This window comes from Melozone crissalis, unplaced genomic scaffold, assembly GCF_028551555.1.
Source record: "Melozone crissalis strain CALT ecotype California unplaced genomic scaffold, PUWL_Pcris_2 ptg000035l_1, whole genome shotgun sequence".
Classification (NCBI taxonomy): domain Eukaryota; kingdom Metazoa; phylum Chordata; class Aves; order Passeriformes; family Passerellidae; genus Melozone; species Melozone crissalis.
The window spans coordinates 10,989,110-11,002,139 of NW_026535813.1; positions in this window are offsets into that span (position 1 = coordinate 10,989,110).

Consider the following 13,030-nt stretch of genomic DNA (forward strand, 5'->3'; position numbering starts at 1 on the left):
AGTAAAGTCAGCTACCACAGGCTTAACAATTTTGGTTTTAATAAATGTAAGTAGTAATGACAGATTTTGTACTATGAACTTTAAGGCATATTTAACAAACAGTTGTACAATTTTGTAATTCATTTGTGGTACCTTTTCAATATTTTTACCTTCACCATATGTTATTGGTTTATTATAGTTATTTTGAATATGGAACCTTTCCTTTTATTGAAATATCAGAAGGCAAGGTGTCTTTGAAGTTTTGTTGTGGTTTGATTAGCAGAAGCTTCCTGTCTGGGCTGGAGCTGTTAGGATTTTTTGTTTGCTTCTTCATTGCTAAATTCTCTGCTTGGGCTAGAATAAAGGGGCTCAAACGTGCTTGGGTTTGTGGATCTTCTATGGGGGTTTATTCACTAGCAGTATTAAATCTAAGCATATTTGCAACAGCAGGTGATCCTAGTCCATGTTTAGTAGCTAATTGGCGTAGCTCTGAGAGGATTTGCCAATTAAAGGGTGTGTATTTATCAGGTGTTGTCCCATTACCTCTCACCACTGGGAATGCTGTAACTGTTCCCTCACCCTGTTGCCAGTTCTCTGATGATAGGGAATGCATGGGTGCTGAAATTAGTTCAGCCTCTTTTATATCTTTACAAACTATAGCCTTTTGTTCTACCTCCATTACCAGGTCTTGAGTGGGAATGTTTCTTGCTCGGAACATCAAAGGGGTGAGCTGGTGTCAGCAGGGTTGCAGGGACTTTGTCAGCTTGTTGGGACTTTGACTGTAGATGCCATGGGGCTGCGGCAGTGACAGCTGGGTGTCTGGGTCTGGTGCCGGGAACAGGGCTCTGCCTCATGGTGTTGGAGCTTCCTGGTTCTGGAGTGATTCTAGGTGTGACGTAGTGACATCCAGGCATTTGTAGCCATGTCATCTCGGGTTTCCCCCCCCCCCCCTCCCCCGGGTTGCAGTGGTTTGCAGAGGCAGGGCCATGGGGACCGTTTGTGGGCTGAGCCAACCAGCTCCAGGCAGGGGCGGTCCGGGTGTTTCCATGGCGATGAGGGGCATGGTGGCCAGCCCCGGTGGCAGGGGAGCGGTCCCGGGGACAGCACCGAGCTGCGTCATGTTCACTGGCTGCCCAGCCAAAATGGTGGAGCCTTCTGAGCTCTTGCAGCAGCTGCACCGGGCAGGCACTGGGTGGCATTTTCGGGGGGCCGGCACAGGGCGCCCTGGCATCCCTGGGACGCCGCTGGTCCACCCTGTCTCTCTGCGCACCGGGACTACTCCTTGCTGGAGAGCTGTGGGGCATGGCTCTCCCGGGAACAGTGCCAATTTGGGGGGAGGGGGGGGTAGTTCAAAGCAGCTCTACCATGTGGGGCGCCATTGTGGGACATTGTGTCCTGCCACATGCTTTGAGTGCTTAGAGAGGTGTCCATTCCCCCGTGAAAACTCCCCCAGTGTGTTTTCCTCCCCATAGAGTTCAGTATTTAATAGTCTTACTAAATCTAAAACAAGCCTACATGGTTTTATAACTCTTATTGCATTTTCCTCCCCTTTCGAGGCTGCCTTTAATATAAATTGACCACTTTGTTCCCAGATATTAAGGTCAAAAGCAGTTTCTTTTGTTGTGTCAAATCCATGGGGGTTTGCCCATGTAATTAATCTAAATAACTCTTCTTTCATCATAGCCTATGTCCTATTCCTTATAGAAAATTTTCCATATCTGTATTGTGGGGTTTTCTGATGTTAAAAACCAAGTGCCCAGGATCTCCAGTGGGGTTGGTCTTCTATTTTTCAGCTTGTACGGTTTCTTTTTTCAAACAGCCCTTTGGCTGAGTCTTCTTGAAACCTTTCTTTCCTACTTTGGGCTCTTCCAGCCTCTTTCCAGCTTTTTTCAGCTTCTCTGGTTCCTTTTTCCACACGGACCCTTTGGCTGTGATTTCCTGCAACGTTTATCACAAAGCTAGCTCCTGCAGCCTTTGCTGCTTATTTTTGGGCTCTTTCCAGCCCTCTTTTCTAGCTCTTTTCTAGCTTTTAGCTCCATCTCTCTCCACAGTTTCTGTGGGTCCTTGGACTGCTTGTCATCACATTGGGGTCACCACATATTACATGAGAATCCGTGATGTTCGTATGTCTGACATGTAACACACAGCAAACTCCCTTTGGTCATCAGCAAACAGCACGATTTATTGTTCAGGGCTGTCTTTTATAATCAATTCAAAACTCCCAGGTCGAGACAGGTCATTGGTCTATTCCTGTTTTGCACTTGTGGGGAGCCTCACACAACCTTGGTATTCCACATTCTCCAACTGGTCAAGCCATTGCTGAATGTGCTCATGGCACTTTAAAGCGTGTTCTCGATAAACAAAAAAGGGGAATGCCTGGAGAAACCCTGCACAGTCAATTGGGAAAAGCTCTATATACAATTAATCACCTTACAGTGCCACAAAATTCAAACAATCCTGTAATTCTAAATAATTTTCTCTCGTTGCAATCTTCAGGTGAGACGCTCCTGACTCAAGTGGAAGTCTGGATATCGGACCTAACCACTAATAAGTGGGAGGGCCCATGCGACCTTATCACTTGGGGCCGCGGGTATGCAGGCATTTCCACAGATATTGGGGAACAGTGGATACCTGGCAGGTATGTTCATCCCAATTTGCAACACCAAAAACAGAATGTAGCCAACAGGCAACCTTTGAATGATGATCAAGATGCTGACCATCAAACAGATGGCCCCTCTATGAGTGGGGAATGAGCATTCTATCTTTTCTCTGTTTCTGGACACAGTTGTTGGCACGTTAGACTGCCAGTACTTTGAGCAGACTAATGATGCTTTTTTTCTGTATCAGAATTAGTAATTTATTTTAAAATTAATAGTTGATTTCTTGTAAGAAGGAGCAACAAGGCTTGATTGTTAAGAAATCGACGGTATATGTTGGAAATCTCTCTGACCATTCTAAGTTAGCATCCAATTGAGGTACTGATTAGCAACCACCAAATTGCTAAAGAGGACTCTTGAGCTGTCTTTGTTTGCCTTCCTGCAAAGGGCCCTGCAGGGGATTACAAATGCTGCCTCCCTCTTTAAACAAAAAGGGGGACCTGTGGATACCGACAGCCTGGTCAGAGAGAGAAACGCAGATAAACTTTCCCAGGAATTGTTCTGGGGAGTTTGGAGAAGGCTGAGAGAAGGAATGAAAGCTATCTTGCAGCTGGTGTATTGAACAGTTGTTTTCTCATAAGATGGTTTACCAAAGGGTGGTTCCTAATTAACCAATAGGTGACAGGTGTTATTAAGAACCAATCAGGTTCTGGGTGAACAATGTTGGTTATAAATAGAGCGACATTGTAATATGTCGGAACACAGGACATCCCTCTGGGTGTCCAGAGTTGCCAGGACCCCTGCCAGGGGGCTCAGAGACCCTGGCACACAGCCCAGAACACCTGTGGATTTGATTATGACCCATGGAGCAAATTACGAGCTTTGTATGAAGACCTGAAAGCAACAGAAATTTAGGTAGTGTAATAATAAAATTATCACTAGGTGAAAAAGTAGATTTTGGGGGTTTTAGAACAGGGGTTTTGGGGACAAGATGGAGGGACTTGGGCGTGTCCAGCCTTTCTTCTTCTTCTTCTCTACCTCCATCTTCTGCTGTGATGTTGGCACTTTTGGATTGGTTTGGAGTAGAAACTCACTGTTTAACATAGGTGATAGGTATTGGAAAGTAATTGTAAACATGTTATACTTAGTTTGTAGTATAAAGAGATAACACCACCCCAGGGGCAGTCAGAGTGCCTCTGTCTGTCCTGCTGAACAGACCTCAGCTGGACAGGTGAAAAATTTTTATAGATAAGATACAATAAACAACTCTGAGACCGAGAACTGAAGAACTCCGACTCATTCTTCGAATGTGCGGGTCGAAACAGAGACTTTCCACGTGTCTCGGAGCTGCAGTAAACTGCAACCTCCCGAGATCTTGGCATCCCTGGGGTGGCCGCACTGATAAGCCTCTTGCCAAGCAGCCAGAACAGCCCGGGAAGCAGCAGGCACTCTCAAGAATATCCAGAGAGAACATCCAGCTTCTGCCAAAGAGACTCGTATCCAGATCGACCCGGAGGGGAACCAGAAGTGTGCCTGGGACCTCTCACCTGTGAACTGCTGGCTAGTGACCAGGGCAACCACGACCTCCAGACCGACCTCACTGATGACTCGGATTTGGTATGAAGGCCAAAACTGAGAACATGGGGAGTGCATGCTCCCAGGAACAATTAAGGATTTTGTCAGCCCTACAGGGCATGGCAGCCACACACCCTGTGGAAATTTTGGAAAAAGAGCTTAGAGATCTCTTGTTGTGGGTGCGCTGTGTTTTGTGGAGAAAAGAAGAAACCTCACAAATTCATAAAAGTTGTAAAGCCCGGTATGCTTTTATTATGACGCGCGTCGGACGTCGGACGCAAGCGGAGGAAATCCTTCTCAAAAGGCATGCGTGCCCCTGGAGATCTCAGGTCTCCTTTTATCCCCCTTCCAAATGCATATGCATACAGTTTCACAATAGGTTCATACATATTCATTCCGCGTGACATTAATCACCAGTTCCTCTTTATCAAAAGAATTCCTAGGTGGGGGGCAAATTGACCTTGTGGTCATTTCTGGTTTTTTTCTCTGTCTCCTCACTGTCTCTGGCCTGCAGTTTTTCCTTCAGCTTTGGCCTCACAGACTTTTCACCTCTCCTAGACACTTCACCTAATTCAGAATGGATCTCTACTCTGTCTCAGCTGTAACAATCCGCACTCAGAGACACATCTGTTGTTCAAAGTAGGCTTTTGGCAGGAGACCAACAGACACCTTTATCATTTGGCCACGAGAAAAGATAAGGTAGCCTACAAATTGTTGCCATCTGCACGGGTAATGCTGGAAGCAACCACAATGAATAGCAGGAAGGTTGTCAGCCAGCAGCTGGTTGTTGAAACTCCCACAGGGGTTGAGGGAGGGGAGCAGAGCCAGACGCAGACAGCTGCTCTTGTCTCAGTCAGCCCAGGGGAGACAGAAACAGCTCCCATCGAAGGGGATCAGGAGGGAACGTCATTACCCCCGATTCCCTCATCACCTCAAAGGTCCATGGGATCCCCAGAACATCCGAGAACCCCAGAAACTACAGGGCCACCGGACTCTGATTCCAACACATCCCTGTCACTCCCAGGAGAGTTTAGGGTGGAAATTTCCCCAAGCGAGTTGGAAGATTTGGACTTTGCCTTCCTTGAGGCATGTCCTCCCAATTTGCAGAAGCCAAAAAGCGGTTGCAGGGCAGGGACAGCAGTGGAATCGGCAAGGGGCGCTGCTTTGGGACCTGAGGGGGAGAGGGAAGTGCCCTCTTGCGAGAGGCCGTCGGCAGCCTGGGGTGGCGGCGGGACCAACCGGGGGGCCACGGAGGCGGTGAGAGGCTCGGGAGCTGACACGGTTTGCGTGGGCGTGGTGCCAACAGCAGCGGCAGTTTTGGGCAGCGCGGTGTGAAAGACAGGAGAGAGAGGGAGAACTCATGAGGCAGTCGTGGCGTGCTAGAGTGCGCGAGGGCGTACACGGCCCTAAGTCCAGCTAGCTGAAGGGGTGAAGCGGCCGACGCCCCTGCGCATCAGAAGCCAGCCCCCCTTGGCGTCCTGGCCTCAGGCTGGGCTGGATTGCGGACTTGGATTCGTGCTGGACGAGACGAGAGAGGAGGCGACCACTTGCTGGGGGTAAAACGTCGGTTTATTGAAGAGCCCACAGGCAGCAAAGGGCAAACCAAACAGGTGGAAAATCCCACAGCAAATGGCCCCGAACACGGGGGGAGACAGAGTTTTACAGGGAAGGGGTGGAGAAGGGAGGGAACACTCAGTTAACTAATCGGGGAACGTGTGGGGAGGTACATAAGAAAACTGACACAAGAACTTATCCAATAAGCATAGAACAAAGGAGGGGCCCTGAGACGCCAGCCAACCACAACCCCCAGAGAGAAGAATGTTCTAGAAAGCAGGGAGGAGTGGGGGGTGATTGACTGGGCTCAGGGAGGAGGAAAACTTTACTTATATGGTGGGATAAGGGAGGAGCAGTTATGTAACTTGGGAGATTGACAATTAACGGGGGCAAGGGTAACCATAGTAACTCAACTGTCAGCGCAATAGTGGCGGGAAAACTGGGAAGAGAGGAGCCATTTATGGAGAACAAAGGGGGAACATACATAAAATGGGGGAGCAAACTGAGAAACTTAAAAACACACCACAACATCTCCCCGTTTCTTTACAAATAAAATAAAAAGAAACAAGAATGTCTATATAAACTCAAAATTCTGAGGCCCGAGGCTGGTCCTGCCAGTCTTCGCCTTCTCCGAGCTGGAGTTCATCTGTCTCTGGATGTTCATGAGGCGGCTTGGTTGACCCTTCCTCGTCCACAGCTATTTCGGCCTCTGGGGAGAGGTCTTCCAGCTCGAAGTGCTCTTCCGACGGAATTGCAGCGTGATTTACAGTGGGCGAGGTGGCCTTTGTTATCAGTCTTTGGACCAAGCCGCGGATCAACATGATTAAAACTGAAAATATGATCAAACTCAAAACAACTTTACCAGCTGACTCTAAAATAGAACTGGCCCACCCGCTAAGGCCCCAACCCTTAAAAATGCCCCCCAGCCAGTCTGATGTCTCCTGCTTAACCTGATGTAGAAGGTCTTGGAGTTTCTTGATGGAGTGTCTGGCGTCCTCAGCTCGAGAGGACAGGTTCAGGCAGCAGAGGCCCTCAAACTCCTCACAGTGATGATGATGGAGCAGCAATAGAAAATCTATTGCTGCTCTGTTTTGGAGTGTCGCCTTCCTTGTTATTTCCTCGTCTGTGAGGAGGTCGTAGAGCGCGGCTGAAGTAAAATTTGCTTGTTTAGCTACCGGACACTCTAGGCGGCCCAATTCACCTAGAGCCTTCGCCACCAATACCCAAGGCAACAAGATGGTAAAGGCGACGGATTTTGAGTGTGACCAATGAGTAATTTCATCATCACAGTCTTCAGTGAGATCTTTGAGATCTCTTTTAGGTCTAGCCAATTTGGATGTGATGTTTGTCTTCTTCCAATTGATAATTTGAGTGATGTTGGGGGTAAACAGCGTCAGCCGGCCAAAAGTGCACGGCCCTCCGACCAGGCCAGAGGGGATGCCTGCCCACGCCCGGTCGCCACAAATTAAAAACACGCCTCGGGGAAGGGAGTAAGGGGTCCGTCCGGTAGTGGTGGGGCCGAGGATCTTTAGGACAGCCTTACACCACTGCTTAGCTTGGTATTCTAACTTGGACTGTAGCACTACCTCACTACCCCTCTCGACGGGGGTGATTGTATAATCAAACTGAAAGCAAATTGATGCATTGGTCGAGCCGAGGAGATGTAACTCTGTGGGCTCGGAGGGTACAGGATCCAGCCTGCTCACTCCGTCTCTCCAGGCGTTGGAAGAATCAAAACTGGGGAGGATAGTAAGGCTCTGGGCTAGGATAGCGTTAAAGGCACTTTGGAAGGCAGGGGGGAACTTGCCTGGAGAGAAAGGGATCCCCACAAGGCAAGACGACATCGGGTCCTCTGCTGCGCTGGTGTCTAGGCATATACTGTCCTGTCCTAACGACTGAGCCAAGGCACGCCAGACGTTGACTTTCGGCTGGGGGATGACCCACGGCTCCGAAGGTGGCAAAAGGAGTCCACAGGTCGTCATGATCGCCATTAGCAGGCTAGGGTTGGGAGCCAGCGATGTTGAAACGGAGGCCATGGGGGAGATGTAACTGACACGAGAGAAGATAGTAAAAGTATGACGAATTCACAAAAATGGTTCCTCTCCAAACAACCAGTTTAAATAAAACATACGGGGGGTAAGAGCTGGAGCAGGGGGTGAATGGGAGGAAACGTGACATAGGAGGTCAAGGGGTGGAGGAGAAGCTGGAGGAGAGGGCTCTTCTGTAATCGGGGGGAGATCCGGAGAGAAAGACGAAGATTGATGGTATGTTTTCCTCCGCCGACGCCAACAAGATTGCCGGACCTGTGGTACTGCCTCCTTCTTGGTCCTCTGTTTTGGGACGAAGGGCCTGACCCACTTGGATGGAATCCACCTGGGGCCTGAGGGAGTGGACACGCAGGCATATCCTCTCCCCCAGGTCACCAGGTCAAAGGGGCCCTCCGTCCGCCAGGTCTCCGGATCTTTTACAAGAACCGGGAGCCTGGCTTTAGGCTGCAGCTGCTGGTGACTGCCGAAGTGCCAGACCACTGGAGGATTTTGGCTGTCAAAAGAGCAATTTAGAAAGTTAAGCGTGTACAATGCTCTTGACAGCCAGACGTGGGGGATCTCCACCTTCATCGCTGGTTGTTGCCGGGATAAGATCTTCTTAAGGCTCTGGTGGGCCCTCTCCACCATGGCTTGGCCTGTTGGGGAATAGGGGATGCCGGTCTTCTGAACTATTCCCCATTGCTGCAGGAAGCTCCGCAGCTCCTTGGAGGTATATGCAGGGCCGTTATCTGTTTTTAGGGCCCTAGGGATGCCCAAGACAGCGAATGCCTGAAGCAGGTGCTTCTGGACATCCGCTGACTTTTCGCCTGTGTGGGCAGAAGCATAGATAGCCCCGGAGAAGGTATCAACTGAGACATGGACGTAACACAATCGACCAAAAGATGGGATATGTGTCACGTCCATCTGCCACACCTCGCAGCTTGCCAAACCTCGGGGATTGGCCCCCGAGGCCACAGTAGGCATCTGATCCTGTTGGCATTGGGGACATGTGGCCACTATCGCCTTGGCCTGATCCTGCGTCAGATTGAACTGCCGGACCAGGCCAGGCGCATTCTGATGGAAAAGTTGGTGACTGATCTTAGCCTGGCCGAACACGTCTGGGAGAGGGGCCTGCGTAACAGCAGCCGCGGACAAAGAGTCGGCACGCCGGTTGCCTTCCGCAATAAACCCGGGCAGATCAGTATGTGATCTCACATGCATAACATAAAAAGGGTGCTCGCGGTGGGAGACTAGCTCGACGAGCCTGTTAAGCAAATCAAATAATCTTTTGTTGGTGACCTCTTGAAGAACCGCAGACTCAGCTCGAGACACTACACCTGCGACATACACAGAATCTGTAACCAAATTAAAAGGCCCAGGGAACCTCTGGAATGCCCTGACGACTGCGTCCAACTCAGCAACTTGTGGAGAACCCTCCACAACAGCAACATCAGTCTCCCACTGCTGAGTCTGAGGATCCTTCCAAGTCATAACTGACTTGTGGGATGCTCCAGACGCGTCTGTGAAAACTGTCAAGGCATCCAGCGGCTTCCTGCTCTGAACTTTTTTCAGCGATAATTTAAACTCAGAATTGAATAATTTGTGGGCCGGCCGATCTACTGCGATGCACCCAGTGTAGCTATCGAGTGCAAACTGAAGATATTCATTAGTTTGCAGCAGTTCCTCAAAGGTCTTTAATTTAAATTGTCCCAATTCTAATTTAATTGGGATATGTATGCATGTGAAATCACACCCCGCCAGCTCCCTGATCCTCGATCTTGCTTTGAGGATCAGTTCGGCTACCAACTCCTGTGGCCGTGTCATTCTTTTGGACCGATGGTGGCTGAGGAACACCCACTCTATAATTAAGAGGGGGTCACCCAGCCCCTGGTCCTTTACACTGGTGTCCCACTGGTGTATCATGCCATGGAGGTGTGACAATTTTCCCAGCACAATAAATTTGAAGGGCAGGCCCGGATGGTAACGGTGGGCCTGCCTGGCCAAAATAACTTTCTGTATCTTCTCCAAGGCCACCCCTGCCTCCGGGGTGAGAGCCCTAGGGGAACTCAGCCCCTCTCCCCCTTTCAACAAATTGAAAAGGGGGGCTAGGTCCTCAGTTGAAATGCCTAGCCAGGGTCTCACCCAATTTAAAGACCCACACAGCCGATGGACATCTGCTAGGGTCTGGACTTTCGTCCTAATAGCCAATTTCTGCGGAACAATGGTCCGCTTTGTGATTTCGAGGCCCAGGTATTTCCAAGGTGGCATCCGCTGAATTTTGTCCTGCTGGAGCTCGAACCCTGCAGCAACCACCGCATTGGTTGTCAGGTCAAGCGCATGGGCAAGCAGACTGTGGTCGGGCGCACACACGAGGATGTCGTCCATGTAATGGTGGATGATGACGGCATCCCCGAGGGCTGTACGTATGGGTGACAGCAGCGAAGCCACATACCATTGGCAGATCACAGGGCTGTTCTTAAGGCCCTGCGGAAGCACTCGCCAATGATAGCGCTTGGCTGGGGACTCACGGTTGATGGACGGAACCGTGAACGCAAAGCGCGGGGCATCGTCTGGGTGCAGGGGAATCTGGAAAAAACAATCTTTTATATCTATAACTGCCAAATTCCAGTTTTGGGGGAGCATTGCTGGGGAGGGCATCCCTGGCTGAAGAGGACCCATGTCCATTATTTGTTCGTTAATTTGGCGGAGGTCGGTCAGGAGCCGCCACTTGTCCTTATTAAGCTTCTTAATGACAAACACTGGGGAGTTCCAAGGTGACATTGTCTCCACCAGGTTGCCTTTCAGTAACTGCTCCTGAACGAGCTCATTGAGCGCCTTTAATTTTTGCTTGTTGAGTGGCCACTGCAAGACCTGTACTGGTTTATCTGACAGCCAATTCAGCTTCCAGGTCTGCTGCTCCTCAGTGGCCACTGCCCGAAAAACCTGGGGAGCCTTTGGGAGGTCAATTCTGGCTCCCCACTGGGCTAGTAGGTCCCTTCCCCAGAGAGGCTCAGTGTAATCTAAAACGAATGGGCGTATAGAGGCCAATTGCCCGTCGGGCCCCTTAATTTGCACAATGCTCTTAGATTGATTGGCCAATTGAAGGCCCCCAACACCTGAGATCGTGCCCGCAGCGCTTTGCAAGTCCCAATGTGACGGCCACTCCCGAGAGGGAATGATCGTCACATCCGCACCTGTGTCCAAAAGACCCCTCACGATCTTTTTGTCCCCGCCCAACGAGAGCTGACAAGTCAGGCGGGGCTTCTCCCTCCCCACCAGCTGTGCCCAGGCTACTGTTGGAGGCGATGTCCTCTCCGCGGAGTTCTTCCAATGATCTTTATCACGAACCGGAATAGCCTGGTCAATGATCTGTCCCTTAGGGAGGAAGAGTGGGGGTCGGACACAGTACAGCCCTACCGCGAAACGGTCCCGGTCGGTAGTTACCAGACCAGGGACGATGTGAATGTCTCGCGGTGTGTGCTTCGTGTCCCCGACGACGGTCCACCTGCAACATCCAAGTTTCGTCCAGTGACCCGGGTGTTGCAGGTCGACAGACACCAGCTGGATGTCACTACTAGGGAGATAAAAGTCCCTAGTTAGCTGCAGCCTGTAGGGGGAAACAGAGGACATGGTGTTAAGCACAGGTACAGTACCACAGGTTGGTGTAGTCAAATCCGATAAAGAAGTCAAGTCCGGCAAAGCAAATGTTGGCGGCTCTCTCTCGTCTCTTCCCTCCCTGCTTGTTGTTAAGTGGCCTGCCGCATTTTTGTCTTCGCGCAGGGAGGGGCTGCGCTCCGGGCCTAGTTTTTTGTGCCCTTACTCTCCTCCCTTTCCCGTCTCCTTCTATACTCTAAATAATCTAATCGCATCGGGCATTGGGGCATCCAATGCCCTGTCTTGCCACAGAGGTGGCAGGGGTGGGTGGCCGTTGATCTTCTGCCGGACCCGGGTGTTGGGGGTCCGGCAACGGGGGCAGCTTCTATATCAAAGAAGTCCGGTTCGGGGCCCTCCGCAAAATTCACTGAAGCTCTTTTAGGCCGCGATGGTAGGGATACCTGGCCTACCACGGCCTCTATCATGGCCTCCACTGTGGGCCGGGGACTTCGAGGGAGAATCTGAATGGCCTTCCGACACTCCGGGTTGGCATTGCTATAAGCTATCCTCAGGAGCATCTTCTCCCTGTCATCGTCCCCGGTCGCCTGCGCCTCCACGTATCTGTAGAGGCGCTCGATGAAAACCATGTAAGGCTCTTGCGGCCCCTGCCGAACTTCATCATCCTCCCATTGGGAGGTCACCACCTCTAGCTTAAAGAAAGCCCGCTCTGCTTCCTTAGCGGTCTCTATAAGCTGAGGCGGGAATAAGGCCTTTGCTTGAGTTGCCCCCTCTGCCCACTGTCCCTCGCCCAAAAGATGTTCTTGGGAGATTACGAAACCGTCTGCGTCATGAGACATTGAAGGATTCCCCCAAAGAATCAGGAGAACCTCCACTATCTCCCTCCTCCATTCCCTCACCCAGACCCTAAACTCCATGGGTCTTGTTAAACTGAAGAAGAGGGCCCTCAGGTCCGCCGGCACCAGATCTTCCTCTGCAAGGGCATTCCGGAGCATACCCCGAAAGTATTCCGACCCCCGGGAGTAGTCCTTCTGCGCCTTGCACAGTTCCTTAATCCGGGCCTGTGCTAAAGGCACCCACTGGGCCTGAGGGCTCCCCTCCCCGCTGAGGTGGTACGTAACCGGAGCGGCTTCCAATGAATGCACCTGCCCCGGCTTCCGGTCATCCATCCCCCCCCCCCCGAACACAAGGCGTGAGAACCGGAAGGGGGAGCGTGGGAACCGGAGTTGGAGGAGGTTGAGGCGGGGTCTGGCAATGGGGCAGGGCGAGGGAGTGGGCACGGCACACCGCCCCTCTCCGCCTCCTTGATGGAGTTCGGAGGCGGAGCAGAGTATGAAGGTGGAGCAGGGGAGGAGTTAACAGGGGGCTGAACTGGGGGAGGAACCTGGGGAGGAGCCGACGGAGGATCGGAGGGCGGAGAAATGGAAGGAGCAGAGGGAAGATATGGGGGAGGGACAACCGAAAAAGAGGTTGGGTCCAGGGGAAGGAAGGGGTTGGCATCAGGGAGGAAAGGGTTAGGAGGAGAGGAAAGAGCCCTGGCGGGAGCAGCCCCATGGCCGCCGCCATCTCGGGCACCAAGGGACCCCTTTTGAGGGTCTTCGCTAAACCGAACCACTTTGGGGTTTGAAACCGGGGACTTGGGGACCGGGGTAGAGGGTAAGGGAAGAGAAGGAGCCTGGCCAGGGC